The following is a 7,500-nucleotide window of genomic DNA, read 5'->3' as shown; positions in this document are numbered from 1 at the left end:
AGTCGTTGGTTCGCCGCATGCTGAATTCCATACGCTACATTTCCTCGCCCTCCAAAAAGGCTCGGATTTAGCGCTGGGCTTATCCCGCTTCACTCGCCGTTACTAGGGGAATCCTTGTTAGTTTCTTTTCCTCCGCTTAGTGATATGCTTAAGTTCAGCGGGTCGTCCCGCCCGATCTCAGGTCAAAAGTGATGTACTATAAAAGTACATGCGCTTTGTACGTCGGCCTTTTGAAGTCACTTAACTTATTCTCGAGCACCTACCGTCGTTGCTACCTCACCCGAGGCCAGCAGGCTGCTCACGCTTCAGCTGTGAAATCGCCAGACCAGCTGTCTTTGACGACACGCTCCTTAATTAAGAAACGAGTCGCAGGCACTTTCAAACTAATGAAAGGATCGGTGTGTTAAAGACCCTGAGACGGACGTGGCCCCAGGATTACCCGAGGCCGCAATACGCGTTCAGAATATCGATGCTCAATGTGTCCTGCAATTCACATTACTTCTCGGAGCTAGCTCCGTCCTTCATCGACGCTCGAGCCGAGTGATCCACCGCTAAGAGATCTCTCGTGTTAATCAATCTCAATGCAACCAAAAAATCGTGTTCAAAAAGAAGCGGCCGCGCCAGCACTTGCGTGCTGAATTATTACTCCCGCTGTCAGGAAGCAACGCGACCGAACTATAACAGTTACAGGGCTCGGTCCCTTCGAAGAAGAGACGTCGCTTGAAATCAAATTTCGATTCGTTAATGATCCTTCCGCAGGTTCACCTACGGAAACCTTGTTACGACTTTTACTTCCTCTAAATGATCAAGTTCGATCGTCTTTTCGAACACCGGCGAGTGCGTTGCCGCACGTACCAGGCTCAATCGGAGGACCTCACTAAACCATTCAATCGGTAGTAGCGACGGGCGGTGTGTACAAAGGGCAGGGACGTAATCAACGCAAGCTAATGACTCGCGCTTACTGGGAATTCCTCGTTCAAGGGAAACAATTGCAAGTCCCTATCCCTAGCACGACCGGGGTTCAACGGATTACCCGGACCTTTCGGCCTAGGGAACACACGATGATCCGGTCAGTGTAGCGCGCGTGCGGCCCCGAACATCTAAGGGCATCACAGACCTGTTATTGCTCAATCTCGTGTGGCTAAACGCCACTAGTCCCTCTAAGAAGTTGTCTCCGACCCAATGGGTCGAGCAGCTATTTAGCAAGTAAGAGTCTCGTTCGTTATCGGAATTAACCAGACAAATCGCTCCACCAACTAAGAACGGCCATGCACCACCACCCACAGAATCAAGAAAGAGCTCTCAATCTGTCAATCCTCGCTGTGTCCGGGCCGGGTGAGATTTCCCGTGTTTGAGTCAAATTAAGCCGCAGGCTCCACTCCTGGTGGTGCCCTTCCGTCAATTCCTTTAAGTTTTCAGCTTTGCAACCATACTTCCCCCGGAACCCAAAGACTTTGGTTTCCCGGAAGCTGCCGGACAGTTCTTAAGTTCGACACTGCCCGATCGCTAGTCGGCATCGTTTAAGGTCAGAACTAGGACGGTATCTGATCGTCTTCGAACCTCTGACTTTCGCTCTTGATTAAAGAAAACATTCTTGGCAAATGCTTTCGCAGTCGTTCGTCTTGCGCCGATCCAAGAATTTCACCTCTAACGGCACAGTACGGATGCCCCCGTCCGTTCCTATTAATCATTACCTCGTGCTCCGAAAACCAACAAAATAGAACCGAGGTCCTATTCCATTATTCCATGCAACATTATACAAGCGTAAAGCCTGCTTTGAACACTCTAATTTTTTCAAGGTAAACTTGCCGGACCACCGCAACACTCAGTTAAGAGCACCGCGAAGGCACCGACCAACAAGAACAACGAGGCCAGTGCTAGCCTTTCGACCGACCAACCTCGCCGTCCCTATATCCAACTACGAGCTTTTCAACCGCAACAACTTAAATATACACTTTTGGAGCTGGAATTACCGCGGCTGCTGGCACCAGACTTGCCCTCCAATGGATACTCGTTAAAAAGTTTAAAGTGTACTCATTCCAATTGCAGGACCTCGTACGAGGTCTGCATTGTTATTTTTCGTCACTACCTCCCCGAGCCGGGAATGGGTAATTTGCGCGCCTGCTGCCTTCCTTGGATGTGGTAGCCGTTTCTCAGGCTCCCTCTCCGGAATCGAACCCTGATTCTCCGTCACCCGTTACAACCTCGGTAGGCCGATACCGTACCGACGATAGTTGATAGGGCAGTTGCTTTAATGAGATGTCGCCAGCACTAGGCCGTGCGATCCGCAAGCTTATCCAGAGTCACCATTGTAACGACCCGAAAGCCGGTTAGTTTTGGTCTGATAAATGCGCGCCTCACGTCAGTTCGGCGCTTTACGCATGTATTAGCTCTAGAATTGCCACAGTTATCCATGTAAAAGCGTACAATCAAATGAACCATAACTGATTTAATGAGCCATTCGCAGTTTCACTGTACGTGAGCTCGTACTTACACTTGCATGGCTTAATCTTTGAGACAAGCATATGACTACTGGCAGGATCAACCAGATAACTATCCGAGGGCGTTTAAACCCGTTGCTCGACTGAGCGTTTTTACTGTATAAATACAGACCTTTTCTATCACTCGGCTTAAAAGCCTTGCGAACGTTACTGAAAGTCGGCGCCGGCCTTTTGCTGTTTAAAGCGCCAGCCCGCGTCGACTGCAGCATGCAGCTTTACAACTGACTGTTCTTTCTCCCGACCAACCGTTTGCCTTCTGCCGGTTAACTCGTCAGCAGCAACACGCCATCTGTCTGCTGCAGTTACCCGCCTCGAGCCGTGCCTGCCTGCGTCGGCTACTCGTCTCGACGACTTCGCAAAGCTATAAGCCTACCGCCGCTGGACGCTTGTAGTTTTTCATACGCTGCTCCAATGCGTTTACATAGCACGTTCGCCGCCGCTGCAATAGCCGCGCCTCGGGTGCTAAACAGTAATGCTTTAAGCCCGCTTTCTCGTCAAGTCGACCGAACGCACAAACACGTCTCTCTCACTAGTGTAAAGTAATGCATACGTGTATGATGCTCAAATGTTGCTGTTGAACTTTTTTTTGCCGATTTTTTCCGATTTTTTTCAATTTCTTTGTTTCTTTTCAATTATTTTAATGTTTTAAGCTTATTTATGCTACGTTTAAATGTTTTAATACTTTTTTATACTTTATTTAATATGTTTAAAAGAAATAAATAAAAAAAAATATGTATAAACTACTTTTTTTAATGTTTTAAATATATATATTTATTATAAATAAACTTTATTTGTATTATTTTTTATTTAAGCGTACTTTTTAAATCTTTATATTTGTTTATCGTTTTAAGCACATTGCGATAAATATAATAAACAAAAAATTGAATAAAAATAATAATAATAAAAAAAAAAAAAAAAAAAACATAAGCTTATTTTATATGTTTTATTTTATTTTTATTTAAACTTACTTTTCAAACCTTAATACTCGTTTTATTTTTTTAAGCAGATTGCGATAAATATAATAAACAAACAATTAAATGAAAATAAATTAAAAAAATCAAACATAAGCTTATTTTATATGTTACATTTTATCTTTATTTAAACTTACTTTTTAAACCTTTATAGTTGTTTTATTTTTTAAGCACATCGCGATAGATATAATAAACAAACAATGAAATAAAAATAATAATAAAAATAATAATAAATCATAAGCTTATTTTGTATGTTTCATTTTATTTTATTTAAAACTTACAATTTAAACCTTTGTATTTGTTCTATTCTTTTAAGCACATCGCGATAAATATAACAAGCAAACAATTAAATAATAATAATAATAAAAAAATCATAAACTTATTTTATATGTTTCATTTTATTTTTATTTAAACTTACTTTTTTAACCTTTATAGTTGTTTTATTTTTTAAGCACATGGCGATAAATATAATAAGCAAACAATTAAATAAAAATAATAACAAATAAATAAAACAATACGGCTAAACTATAAAAAGAAAACTAAATAACTGATAAATACTTGTAAAACAATATTTGAAAAATGTATTTTGAAACACAACACGATTGATTTATAAATAATAATATATTTTTAATTTGTGTAGTTCATTTAAAGTAGTCTCCCTTTTTGCTTCTGGTTTTATTAGAGTTATATATAACAATAAATGGTGTAGTTTATTTAAAGTAGTCTCCCTTTTTGCTTCTGGTTTAATTAAAGTTATATAACACATACTATAGTAAGTTAGATAAACTATAGTAACTTTATAAAACTACTTTACAAAATACATTTGTATAATTTAATAACTTTAAAATAACTATCAAGAATAAAATAGAATAGCTTTAAGTTTAGTATACAATTGGTATGTAAATTGTGTAGTTTATTGAAAGTAGTCTCCTTATTTGCTTCTGGTTTTACTTGAGTTACATAACGTTAAATAAACATACTTAATAAACGTAACCATCAATACTGTCATTTTAATAAAACTAAGTACAAATACATTGAATTAACATAGAACTTTAAAAGCCTTCGCTAGTATCTGTTGGTAACAGTAAATAACCTATTATGACTCACAATACAAGTGCGAAATTTATTTTTCATTTGATTTTTCAGGTATTTATTTATTTGTGAAATAAACTTTTTATTACATTAGAAACTAATTGAATTTTTCCTATAACTATACCTATTATTATATTTAGTATGCTTAAAAGTAATAAAATGACACGTCGCGATTATATAATAAACAAACAATCAAACAAACAAAGAAATAAAAAAAAAAAACTATTTTTTTAAACTTATATTTCAACTATATGTCTTATTTTATTTTCATTTAAACTTACTTTAAACCTCTGTATTTGTTATATATATTTCAACACAATACGATTAAACTATAAGACAAACAACAAAATAAAATAATCACATTAATAAATACACTAAGCAAATAGCTAGAATAAATATAAATAGTTCAATATATACAATATATTTCTTCCATTTTTTAAGTTACTTGTTAAACATATTTATTTAAAAATGTTTCTTTAGAATATAAAACTAACAGTTCTACAAATTAAAGAAATTAAAAAGCCAATACACATAACACTAACTTTTCATAAATTAGATATGCAAATATGAACAAAATAATAACTAAATTCTAAAGCTTTTGTAAACTGTGAACTTATAAACTTATAATAATAATTGCATATTCACTATTCACAATAGCTTTTTATTTAGTACACAACTGGTCTGTAAATTGTGTAGTTTATTGAAAGTATAATCCCGTTTTGCTTCTGGTTTAAATAAAGTTATACAACACATACTAAAGTAAATTAAATAAAGTAATTCACTACTATCGTATTAAATAAAACCAATTTACAAAATACATTAATTTAAATTAAAGTGAACTTTGAACTTATAATAATAATTGCATATTCACTATTCAGAATTTCTTTAAATTTAGTACACAACTGGTCTGTAAATTGTGTTGGTTCTATTCAAGTACTCTCCTTGTTTGTTTTGTTTTAGTTGTATTTATTTTTAGATACTAGCACATTCAATACACATAATAAAGTAAACCAAATAAACTCTATTAATTTAAACTAAGTACAAATACATTAAGTTAATACAAAACTTTAAAAAGCTTTTGCTAGTATCTGTTGGTAACAGTAAATAACTTATTATGACTCACAATACAAAAGTGCAAAATTTATTTTTCGTTTGATTTTTCAAGTAGCCACGCTTTTATTTGTTTTTGGACAAAAAGACTTTAAAGTTTTAGTATAAAAGACTAATTGTATTAATTTTAACTCAGAAAATTGTACTCTACAAGATGGTGCCATTATTTTTTCGATATCTCAAACTGGTCAAACCACTTTTTTAGCGCTCTAATTGGTTTAAACAGCAAATAACGTTATCTGATTGGCTTACGTTTTTATTTGCTAATAACTAGAATTTACTTTTCTTTTAAGCGTTAAAGAAATGTAAATAAACGAGTAATAAGTATAAATAGGTCAGAAAGAAAAATAGTACAAAAAAGATGAATTCAAAAAGCAAAAGCCTACGGCACGTGGTATTCCCAAGCGGTCACCCATCTAAGTACTAACCACGCCCGACACTGCTTAACTTCCCAGATCGGACGAGATGGGGTGTACTCAGTGTGGTATGGTCGTAGGCGTTTGAAGGCGTTTACAAGCCTTTATAAACCCTTCGGTTTATTTAAAAAACCTATTTGCACTTGATTTACAATCAATTTGATATTTTAAAATTATTCCTTATAAAATTTTAACCTGAATTAACTTTTTTTTTGTTTTTTTAATCAACAGTTACTCCCAAACTGTACTAAAACTGTATTGTAACTGTACAAAAGTGTTTGTTTAAACAATTGTTATCTATAAATTACCTAAGACCAGGAAAAGTAGAAGTAAAGTTTATTGAATTATTAAATAAATAAAATAAAATCGTAAAATAAAATAATACAATATGTTTACAATTTGTCATTGATCTATCCATTTATGTTATTGCATTACAAATACAAACATTGCATACATTCAAGAGTATTATTCATCAATCTTTTCAATATAATAAGTTTTAAATTTATATTTATTTTTAAATAATTCCTGACATTTTAGATTACCTGAGATTTTTTTTTTAATTAAATTAATTTTAGTAATTAAATACTTGACGTTCTATTTTGTTTAATTTGATAACTCAACCATGTTTATTTTTTTTACTAATTTAAAAGAACTATTAAACTAAAAGACATTACATACAGCTTCTAAAAGTTTTAAACACCTTAAAAAATATTATTATTTTAAAGATATATTAAAGAACTAAACAGATATTACTCCTAAAAAATCTTGTTAATAATATATAAAAAGTACTCAAAGTCAGACTCGGAAATATATATACTGTTGTATATCTTACTTGAAGTTCACTGTAATTGACACTGTATAACAAAATTATAAAAATCAACCTATTTATATAGCAAAATATTTCTTTATCTTTGTCGTGGCGCGGTGGGTCAGTGGTCTTATCAGCTGACTCATAAGCAGAAGGTTGTAAGATCGAATCCCGCTAGTCGTCACGAAACACACTATCGTTCAATGTTCGGGCTTCAAATTCTTTGAGATTATACTGTACTATTTATCTATCTAACTAATCTATCTAACAAATGTTGTTCAATCTAGGTTGTGGGTACTTGGGTCGAGTAATGCCTTTGACTTACAATCTGTTGTGGATTGACAATATTCCTCTATCTATCAATAAACAAATCTATCTAATAAATGTTGTTCAATCTAGGTTGTGGGTACTTGGGTCGAGTAATGCCTTTGACCTACAATCTGTTGTTGATTGTCAACATTCCTCTATCTATCAATAATGATTATATTCAATAATAAATGTTGATTAATTCAGTTGTAAGAAAACCAGTGCGCTGGGTTAGGTTGGGTAAGGCCTTCGACTTACAATCTTGGGGATTATCAACGTTCATCACAAGTACAGTA

General features: G+C 34.4%; 4 non-coding genes across 4 annotated transcripts in view; all 4 read right to left on the bottom strand.

Moving 5' to 3' along the window:
* LOC145848465 (large subunit ribosomal RNA) overlaps positions 1–185 on the bottom strand; it is a 3,631-nt gene extending 3,446 nt beyond the window's left edge. The window contains exon 1 of the ribosomal RNA XR_014371975.1: positions 1–185. This exon is cut by the window's left edge and continues 3,446 nt beyond it. This is a non-coding gene — a ribosomal RNA (large subunit ribosomal RNA).
* A 222-nt stretch (positions 186–407) lies between these two features.
* Positions 408–560, bottom strand: LOC145848471 (5.8S ribosomal RNA). Its single transcript, XR_014371980.1, has one exon. It is a non-coding gene; the product is annotated as a 5.8S ribosomal RNA (ribosomal RNA).
* Positions 561–742: 182 nt separating this feature from the next.
* Positions 743–2,552, bottom strand: LOC145848464 (small subunit ribosomal RNA). The gene has a single exon (XR_014371974.1). It is a non-coding gene; the product is annotated as a small subunit ribosomal RNA (ribosomal RNA).
* A 3,501-nt stretch (positions 2,553–6,053) lies between these two features.
* Positions 6,054–6,172, bottom strand: LOC145848469 (5S ribosomal RNA). The gene has a single exon (XR_014371978.1). It is a non-coding gene; the product is annotated as a 5S ribosomal RNA (ribosomal RNA).
* Between the last annotated feature and the right edge of the window lie 1,328 nt (positions 6,173–7,500).

The sequence above is a fragment of the Thalia democratica genome, unplaced genomic scaffold (assembly GCF_965202585.1).
Source record: "Thalia democratica unplaced genomic scaffold, ktThaDemo2.hap1.1 HAP1_SCAFFOLD_1443, whole genome shotgun sequence".
Taxonomy (NCBI): Eukaryota; Metazoa; Chordata; class Thaliacea; order Salpida; family Salpidae; genus Thalia; species Thalia democratica.
The sequence above is the reverse complement of the archived record's forward strand: the minus strand, read 5'-3'. Positions and strand labels throughout refer to the sequence as shown.